Source organism: Bison bison, unplaced genomic scaffold, assembly GCF_000754665.1.
Source record: "Bison bison bison isolate TAMUID 2011002044 unplaced genomic scaffold, Bison_UMD1.0 scf7180017864034, whole genome shotgun sequence".
NCBI classification, from domain to species: Eukaryota; Metazoa; Chordata; class Mammalia; order Artiodactyla; family Bovidae; genus Bison; species Bison bison.
The window spans coordinates 5,230,169-5,239,144 of NW_011494606.1; the positions used below are offsets into that span (position 1 = coordinate 5,230,169).

The 8,976-nt window shown below is 50.6% G+C and overlaps 1 long non-coding RNA gene across 1 annotated transcript in view; it reads right to left on the reverse strand.

Moving 5' to 3' along the window:
• Nucleotides 1-2,162: 2,162 nt before the first annotated feature.
• Nucleotides 2,163-8,976, reverse strand: part of LOC104984672 — a 63,210-nt gene continuing 56,396 nt past the window's right edge. The window contains exons 5-7 of the long non-coding RNA XR_824774.1: nucleotides 4,396-4,487; nucleotides 2,974-3,060; nucleotides 2,163-2,218 (exon numbers count right to left, since the gene is read on the reverse strand). This is a non-coding gene — a long non-coding RNA (uncharacterized LOC104984672). The remainder of the gene's footprint in view (nucleotides 2,219-2,973; nucleotides 3,061-4,395; nucleotides 4,488-8,976) is intronic.

Below are 8,976 nucleotides of genomic sequence, written 5' to 3' on the forward strand. Positions count from 1 at the left end.
TGATGCTGAAGTTGAAGCTCCAATACTTTGGCCACCTGATGCGAAGAGCTGACTCATTTGAAAAGCCCCTGATGCTGGGAAAGATTGAGGGTGGGAGGAGAAGGGGGCGATAGAGGATGAGATGGTTGGATGGCATCACCAGTTCAATGAACATGAGTCTAAGCAAACTCTGGTGAGATACTGAAGGACAGGGAAGACTGGCGTGCTGCAGTCTATGGGGTCACAAAGAGTCAGACATGACTTGGTGACTAAACAACAACAATAATTGTTTGAAGAAGGGTTAGAGACAAAATAGCGTTGGATGAGAGGTCTTGAGGCTGTTATGGTGGTCAAAGTGAAATATAGTGACAGGTTGGACTGGGGTCAAGAAGGGAGAAAGAAGTAAAAGACTGACTGATATCAGGAGGTACCATCAACAAGCATCACACTGTTGACATGTGATCCTGGACTCAACATAACTGAAAATCGCAGGTGTAAGAGGCACAGCTCTTCTTAAGGCTCAGCGGACGTGAATGGCGACTTGATTCCAATGAACCAGCCCTGTCACCACATTGAGAACTGTGGCCTGGGGAGAGTTGATTGTGAGACTCCCTGGATAAAGGATCTGAAGTGTCTTCCTTAAGTGGCCATGCCAGATGGACAACCACAAAGACAGTGGCGGGGTGGGGGGTTGGGGGGTGCTGGTGCAAGGCATCCAACCATCTCTAAGTGTGGGTTGGACCCTTCAAACTCATCATCTATTCATCTTGCTTCCTGGTGTAAACACCTATCCTCAGGCAAAGAGGATTGCAAAAAGGGAGTATAAGGAGCGAAAATGAAGAATAAAGTCACATAATAAAGGAAGGATAAGAGAATCACCAAAGGCCAAAGTTGAGAATAAGATGACGAATATTCTTAAAAACAAATAATAAGAGAAATCAGGATCTGAAAATATTGAGTTTATGCATAATAAAATCAACTGGATTAAAAAACAATACTAGAACTTCAGATATAAAATGCCAAAAATCTAAAAGTGAGAGTGATTCACTAGAACAACTGAAAGAGTGGCTCCAACTCAAAAAGTTAAAAGCGATAATAAATTAATTGCTTAAAGTGCAGGAAATGGGAGGATTGATAAATGGGGTCCAAATGGGAATGCGGGATAAGGAAAAATGAGATAATAAAATAGGAAAATCCCGTTAATGTCGGGCCTTCGAGCTCCTGGGGACAGTGAGTGTGCCTGGTCAGGAGGGCGCCTGCTCCTCTGCCCTCCAACCCTCCCAGTGCAGCAGGCAGAGGGGCACAGGGGGTGCTGTGAGCTGGCGGAAGGAGCCCCAGTCTGGGAGTCAGGGGACCGGGTCCTAGTGGGGTCTGATGGCGTCCCTGCAGGGCCCGAGCTAATTTCCCGACCAGTCCTCAGTCTCCGCAGCTACAGGAGAAGAGCACCGACTTGATAGGCATGGGGTTCCTTCTGTTGCGCTGTCTGGGCTGGCAAATGGGTGCAGCAGCAAGAAGGAGACCGAGGAGCTTGGTTTCCTGGCTTCTTAGGGGAAGCACTGATCTGGAGGCTGAAGACCTGGGTGTGAGTCTCTAGGGTTCTAGAGCGCAGCAGAAAGCAGAAAACAAGGGCTGGGGACTTCCCTGGTGAACCAGTGGCTAAGACTCCTCACTCCCAGTGAAGGTGCCAGGTCCAACCCCTGGTCAGGAAACTAGATCCCACATGCCACAACTAAGAGTTCTCAGGGCACAGCCAGAAGATTTCCCACAATGCTGCAGCTAAAATCCCGCGTGCCGCAACTAAGACCCAGTGAGCCAAATGAAGAAATAAATAACATATTTTAGAAGAAAGCAAGCAAGCACTGTTCAACAGGCAGCAGAGGGAGGTGGGGGTTGCCACCTCCCAAGTCCCCAGACCACAACCATCCATGTAAGTCACCCCGCCCATGAGGAAACCCAGCCACACCCTGCAGCCACGTGAGCAGTATCCCAGAGCAGGGCTTCTTCAGCTTTTCACCATCTCTCTGGTTCCCTGGCACTCAGCTGCTTGAAGGCAGGCGCTTGCCTTATGTAGGACTTTATCTCAGCCCCAACTCCAGGCCCTAGCATGAATCTTACTGAGACCCTCGTCACTGTACATGTGAGGGATGAAGAAAATAAAAATGGGAATTCTACCTCTTGTCAGTGCTTGGTAGGTGCCATTGCTTCATCTGCACGGGGTCATTTAATCCTCACAACAGCCCTGTAGGGTAAGTTCAGTTCAGTCACTCAGTCGTGTCCGACTCTTTGCGACCCCATGAATCGCAGCACGCCAGGCCTCACTGTCCATCACCAACTCCCGGAGTTCACTCAGACTCACATCCATCGAGTCAGTGATGCCATCCAGCCATCTCATCCTCTGTCATCCCCTTCTCCTCCTGCCCCCAATCCCTCCCAGCATCAGAGTTTTTTCCAATGAGACAGCTCTTCGCATGAGGTGGCCAAAGTACTGGAGTTTCAGCTTTAGCATCATTCCTTCAAAAGGAAGGTAAGGACTATTATTATCCCAAGGTGGATAAACTAAGGTTCAGAGGCTGAAATCATTCGCCCAATGTTGCCCAACCAGGAAAGAGCTGAGGTGGGATTTAGATTCAGGTATTCTGACTTCAAAATGGCGAGATTCATCATTCTGCTATGAGGCGAATCAAAGGAAACGACCCTGGACCCCAAAGTCCACTGGTATAGGTTTGTTTCAGGTGGCTCAGTGGTTAAGAATCCACCAGCCAATGCAGGAGACTCAGGTTCGATCCCTGGGTCAGGAAGATCCCCTGGAGAAGGAAATGGCGGCCCACTCCAGTATTCTTGCCTGGAGGATCCCCATGGACAGAGGAGCCTGGTGGGCTACAGTCCATGGGGTCACAAAGAGTCAGACATGACTGAGCATGCAGCATAGGTATGTTTGAGGCCTCAGAATGAGGCAGCCATGGTGTGGTGAGGGTACAGATGGGGTGCTCTTACCTTATTGTTGGGGTGGGAACCCAGCTCTCCGATGCTCTGGCTTATCCTTCTGGGTCTCCTCTGCTTTGGTGCTGGGGCAAAGGGAATCTGCAACAAAACAGAACAGCCTCTTCAGGATAAAACCCAAGGAAGAAACAGCCAAGGAACTAGTGTCCCTGGCAAAGGGAGGTGAAAATTTCCCTGTGGGGAAGGAGCCTTGGGCCCGGAGGCCTGGATAGCCCCTTAGGAGGCCTTGTCCACTCGCAGTTCATTCTTCTTTCCGTCTTCTTCCCAGGGGCTGTGAGACATGGCTCTGATGCATCTGCCCCCCGCCTGTAGCTGACTCCCAGCACTTAGGACACACTTCTGCCGCCCACTCCCCACTCCACCCCCTCCCCTGGGCCTCCACCAGACCCAGACAATGTCTGCATCTTTACGATTCTGTGGTTCAGTCTCAATCCTGGCCGGTGGAGTCAATGGGCAGACCAAGTTCCCTCAGTGTTTAAGGGCAAACATCCAGTGGAGGCTGCTGCTCCTGCCTTGGAACTGTCCCCTCAGAAGCGGATGAGGCCTCTTCAGCCTCCATCCTATAACGATGTGGACGTGACCCCTCCTCCCCACGGGCTCCTGGAGACAACTGAGTTCTCTGCTCTTCCATAAACTTTCCTGTCTGCCTCCTCTGAAGGGTCACACCTTGCTCCTCCACTAGGGAGGCTCCCACCACTCCTCACGGGCCCCCAGGTGGTGGGCTGCAACAGCCCCCTGTGAGGGCCCAGCTCTCTTCTCTCCCTCAAAGTGTTTCCAGTTCTCTCAGCTGCAACCTCTGACCTGGAGAGGCCTCTGAGGTCAAGCCAGTTCTGCTTCTGGGGAGACACAGGAAGCCCCTTCTCAAGGAGGGAGGCTGAGCCCCCAAGGGAAATGGTGCCCTGGCCCCACTACCCATCCATTTATGCAATGAACAGTCACTGGGGGCTGCTCGGTGTCAGGTGCCGGGTGGACTCTCGGAGGGAGCCAGGAGACAGGGCTCTTCCCCTGTGGACGTGTGGTATGGGGGCAGCCAACACACAGAGCAATCACAGGCTGCGTGGTCAGGGCTGGGACTAAATCACCCCTCCTTCCTCAGCCTCAGGTCCTCATCTATAAAATGGGCACACCACCATTCACTCCCGGAGTGGGTGGGATGGTTGAATGAGACAACACGTAGAAAATCTCCCCCATGGTAACGCGTGTGTGCAGCATTTCCTGCGCTGCAGGTTGAGTTGTAAATGTGGGCTGCTAAGAATTTAGTGTCATGAACAATTTCTTTTACAAAGGAAATAGAATAAAAACATTACGTGCATCCTCTGAATTAAGAGTATTATTTTGTAAAAATTCTACTTTAGTTATTAGTGTGTGTATATATACTGGGTCATTTTTTTTCAAAGAAGGTTGAAGGCCACTGACCTGGTAATCAGAGCAGGGCTTTGGGGTCATCTCATTCCACCACTTATGACACCATGTGACACAGCTGCGTATCTCTTCACCTCCAAGCCTCCCTGCAGTTGAGAAGAACGATGAGACAGCACACGTGAACACGCTGCTCAGAACAGGCACCCAGGACATCACAGGGCCTCCAAATGTGGCTGCCTCTTCTGTATGTTAGCATTGTGTAGATCGCATATCAAGACCCCCAGGTCAGGGGCTGATTATCTCTGACTAAAAACATGACAAGTAAAAAGGAAGCTGTGGTGAGGTGGTGGTGGTTTAGTTGCTAAGTCATATCTGACTCTTGCAATCCCATGAACTGTAGCCCACCAGGCTCCTCTGTCCATGGGATTCTCCAGGCAAAAATACTGGAGTTGGTTGCCATGCCCTCCTCCAGGGGATCTTCCCAACCCAGGAATTGAACCCAGGTCTCCTGAATTACAGGTAGATTCTTTACCATCTGAGCCACTAGGGAAGTTGGAGTGGTTTGCCATTTCCTTCTCCAGGGTATCTTCCTGACCAGGGATCAAACCCAGGTCTCCTGCACTGCAGACAGATTCTTTACAGACTGAGCTACCAGGGAAGCCCTAAAAAGGAAGCTACTATTGTTATTGTTGTTTTTTCTATATCAACAACTAACATTTTCAGGCATTTGTGTGCCAGGTACCAACCTCATTTAACCCTCACGGCAGCTGGGCAAGGTAAATTGTATCATTATCCCCATTTTACAGCTGACAAAACTGAGGTAATGGGAGGTTGAGACTTATAGAGCTTGTCTAGCCGACTCCTGCCCCCACACCAGCCACGCTCCCTACCTTGATTCAGAGTCTCCTCTGCCCCCAAGGTCCCCAGTGGCTCCCGTTTTGAGCCTCCTGGGCCCCAGCTGCCCTGTCTGCAGGTGCCCTGCCTGGCCTCCCTGGCCCGGTAATTTCACGCACTTGCCCGACCTCATGCTACCACGCTCCAGCTGTTTCTTGTTTCAAAGCCCCACTCCTCAGCACCTTCTGCACTTGCTAGCACCCAGGCAGCTGGTTACAGGAGTGGGGAGTGGGGAGCAGGATGCAACCCGATCTTCAGGGCCAGAGCCAGGCCTGGAGGCTACGACCCTGCAGCTCTCAGCTCCAGTCCGGAGTGGCCAGGAGAACAGGACTCTACCAAGGTCTAAGAAAGCACCTGCAAAGGAAGTCCTCCCCACGGGAGCCCCAGCTCAGGAGCTGAGCCCTGAGCCGGAAGTGGAGAACCAGCACCCAGCCTGAGGGTGGGCCCGAGGTGCCACTGTCGCTGAAGCAGGCAGCACGGGCTGGGTACCAGCGTGGTGTCAGCCGCCAGCTCTTACCACATCGATCATCCAGTCCTTAAGACATATTAAAATGGATTTAAAAAGACATTTTGCATTTTCTCTCCTTAACACCCACATTATTGCCACACATCGGCTTTTGTTTTAATTAAAATCGGTTTTGAAATCCTCCATGAAACTTCAGTGGGATTGTTAAAGGCAGCAATTTCCTTATCGGCAGCGCGTCCCCACAACATACTGTAATAGTTATTTTGCAACAAAGCACAAGTCTTATTAATTTAGCTCAATCAAATCAGCACCACGTTAATTTATGGGGCTGTAAAAATCTGGCAGTGCCGCTCTAGATCAAGGAACTTAGGGCAGGCAACACACCAAGTGGGATGTTTATTTTGTACAATGGTCCCTAACTGCATTTCTGTGATTTAAAAGCTTTCTGAGGCATGCGATGATAATATTACATGCATATAGAATTGTGTGTTTGCTACGCCTCATTACTCCCCGCAGAGACCCAAAATCATTTGGTATTCAACTCCTACCTAAAATATTTCCTTTTACATACAAATATTTTTTCTGCTTTAAATGGCATCTCTATGTTAAAAAAAATTTTTTCCGGGGCTGTGAAGCAGGATCGTTTCCTACGTGGGATTCTATTTTGGTCCAGTGTTGATCTTTAGTGGTGATTACTAAGTGGGGAGCTGGTTTTTCCTCCTCCTTCCCCTCTGGCCATGCCCTCCAAATTCGAAGCAGGTGAAGGTCTCCCTGGGATTGATTTTGCATTTTCTGCCCGCCCCCGCCCCGTCTTGTTTCCTGGTTTACTTTTATTGATGTCTACTTCAGCAACTAGGAATGTTTCTTTCTAACTCACATCTTAATAGCAAAGCCCACAGTAACAATTATGATTTGCCAGGAGATGCAGTGTAGCAGCCAGTGGGGGATTTGCAAGGCTGTGTGGGATGGGGAATTGCAGCAGTTGTGGGCTAGAAATGGGGCGATGGAGGCTCAGAGAGGGCAAGTGACCAGCAAGAGGGCAAAGTCACACAGCAAGTAAGGATGAGCACTGGCCTCTGGGACTCAACCCCAAACCTCTGAGTTTCAATTTTCCCATTAGAATAAAGACGTACGAATTGGAAGGAGGTCACGCATTTGAAGGGCGTAGCACAGGGCCTGGGAACAGAGTGGGGCCTTAGCAATGTTAGGGTATAACTGTATTGTCCTTCCTCCACAAGGGCTGGTCCTGTCTTTCAAGTGCCCGACTCTGGATTGCAGAGCTGGGTGATGCTCAGATGCAAGCTAAGGGCAACTGACATCTCATATACTTATGTCTACAGAGCTTCTCCTGTGTACAAAGATGCTTCCACCTGCTCCAGGGGGAGCACACACCTGCTCTGAGGATACAGACTAAGTGCTAAAATACAATGTTAACTGATGGACTCAGGACAACCTGTCAACTTGACAGACAGCTGTGAAACCTTATTTAATGGAGGAGAAAACCAAGACTGGCAGAGTTTGGATGACCACTCTCAGGTAAGGCAACTGATGGCCAAGAAGAGAGTCCAACCCAGGGCTGCTGACTCCAAGGTCAGTGCCCTTTCTTGCACACTGACTGCCTTGGGCTCCTTGGCTGGTCCATAGGTGGCTGAGGCTTGGGCAGGAAACATGCTTTCTATCTGTGGTATAAACAGCTGCTGATATGACAGCATTTGAAAGGCACCCCTGGTTCCCCTTCTGACTGTGGCCAAGGCTTAGAGAGAATCATCCTCTAGGTTAAGTCTGGCCTTTTCACCACATAGGTATTTATGTACTTGAACTGTATGGGCCACATCATCCACCAAGTTTCTTTCTCTGTCCGTTAGTGAGCATGAGTTTCTGGTTAGTCTAGACAGCAGGGGAGCTCCTAGTCCCTGGCAGGGGCCTTTGTGTTGGGGGTGGAGACTCTGTCATGTGACTCCCAGATGCAATCGTATCTTTAGTGACAATGACATGGGGAACTCACCGCCTTCAGTGACAGTCCACACATTGACTGGACAAAGCTCTGGTTTGAAACTGACCTTTCCTGGTAGAACCCAAACCAACATTGTCAGTAAAGCATCAACAAAGTGAAAAAAGTGAATGTGTTAGTCGCTCAGTCGTATCTGATCCTATGCAACCCTATGCCAGGCTCCTCTGTCCATGGAATTCTCCAGGCAAGAACACTGGGGTGGGTTGCCAATTGCGTTCTTCAGGGGATCTTCCCAACCCAGAGACTGAATCCAAGTCTCCCACGTTGCAGGCAGATTCTTTACCATCTGAGCCACCAGAGGAGCCCAAGAATACTGGAGTGGGTTGCCATTGCCATCTTCAGGGGATCTTCCTGACTCAGGGATCGAACCCAGGTCTCCCACATCACAGGCAGATTACCATCTGAGCCACCAGGGAAGCTCCCACTTACAAGTGGCCAGGCATGCTCTCTGATCTGCCCAATTCTAAGAGCTTCCAGGGTCACCTGGAGAGGGAGGATGTGATAGCCATGCCAAGTGCCAACCTATTAATACGTAAGCTGGTGAAGGCCAAGAGAGCTATCTCTGTGGACCTGGGCAGGCAAGGCCCCAGGTCCCAGAGGGCCAGACAGCGGAGGTGAAGTTACAGGACAGGAAAAGATGGGGCGGGGCTTCCAGGCCCAGGGTAGATGCATGTGCTGTGTGCGTGGCCCCACAGCCTCCGGGGAGTAATGAAGCCAGAAAAGTCACAGCCACAGGGGTTCTGGGCTAATCCAAACCCTTTGGTTACGTTCCAGGAAAAGACCATTAAGAAGGCAAGATGTGAGCTGAGAGGGCCTGTGGGATGAAGCTTCAGAGCAGGCATCATGACTGGGCGGTGACGTCAAGACAGATAGCCTCACTGTCAGCTTAACTCAACAAGTACTTCGGAAAACCTGCTACATGCCCAGCTCCAGGCGGGCTCAGGAGAGCAGCGGAAGGTGTTCTCCATTCAGACCCTGTCCTCCCGGGGCAGTCGCTGGTTGAGAGTCTGCAGACTCCGGGGCCCACTTCATCCTGCTGAGCGAGTCGGTTCCCATTTCCTGCCCAGTTTGGTTTCTCTGTCTGTGCTGCTCTGTCGGGGGTGGGCCCTGGACGAAATGTAAATGCTCATAGAGTAGGCTGCTCTTTGGACATCCTAGCTCAACCTCTGCAAACAAGTGCTAAGCAGGTCCTGTGCTTGAACCAGTCTGCGAGGCACCGCACAAAAGAGGCAGCAACTTGGTTGCTTTCAAAATGGCTTCTCTT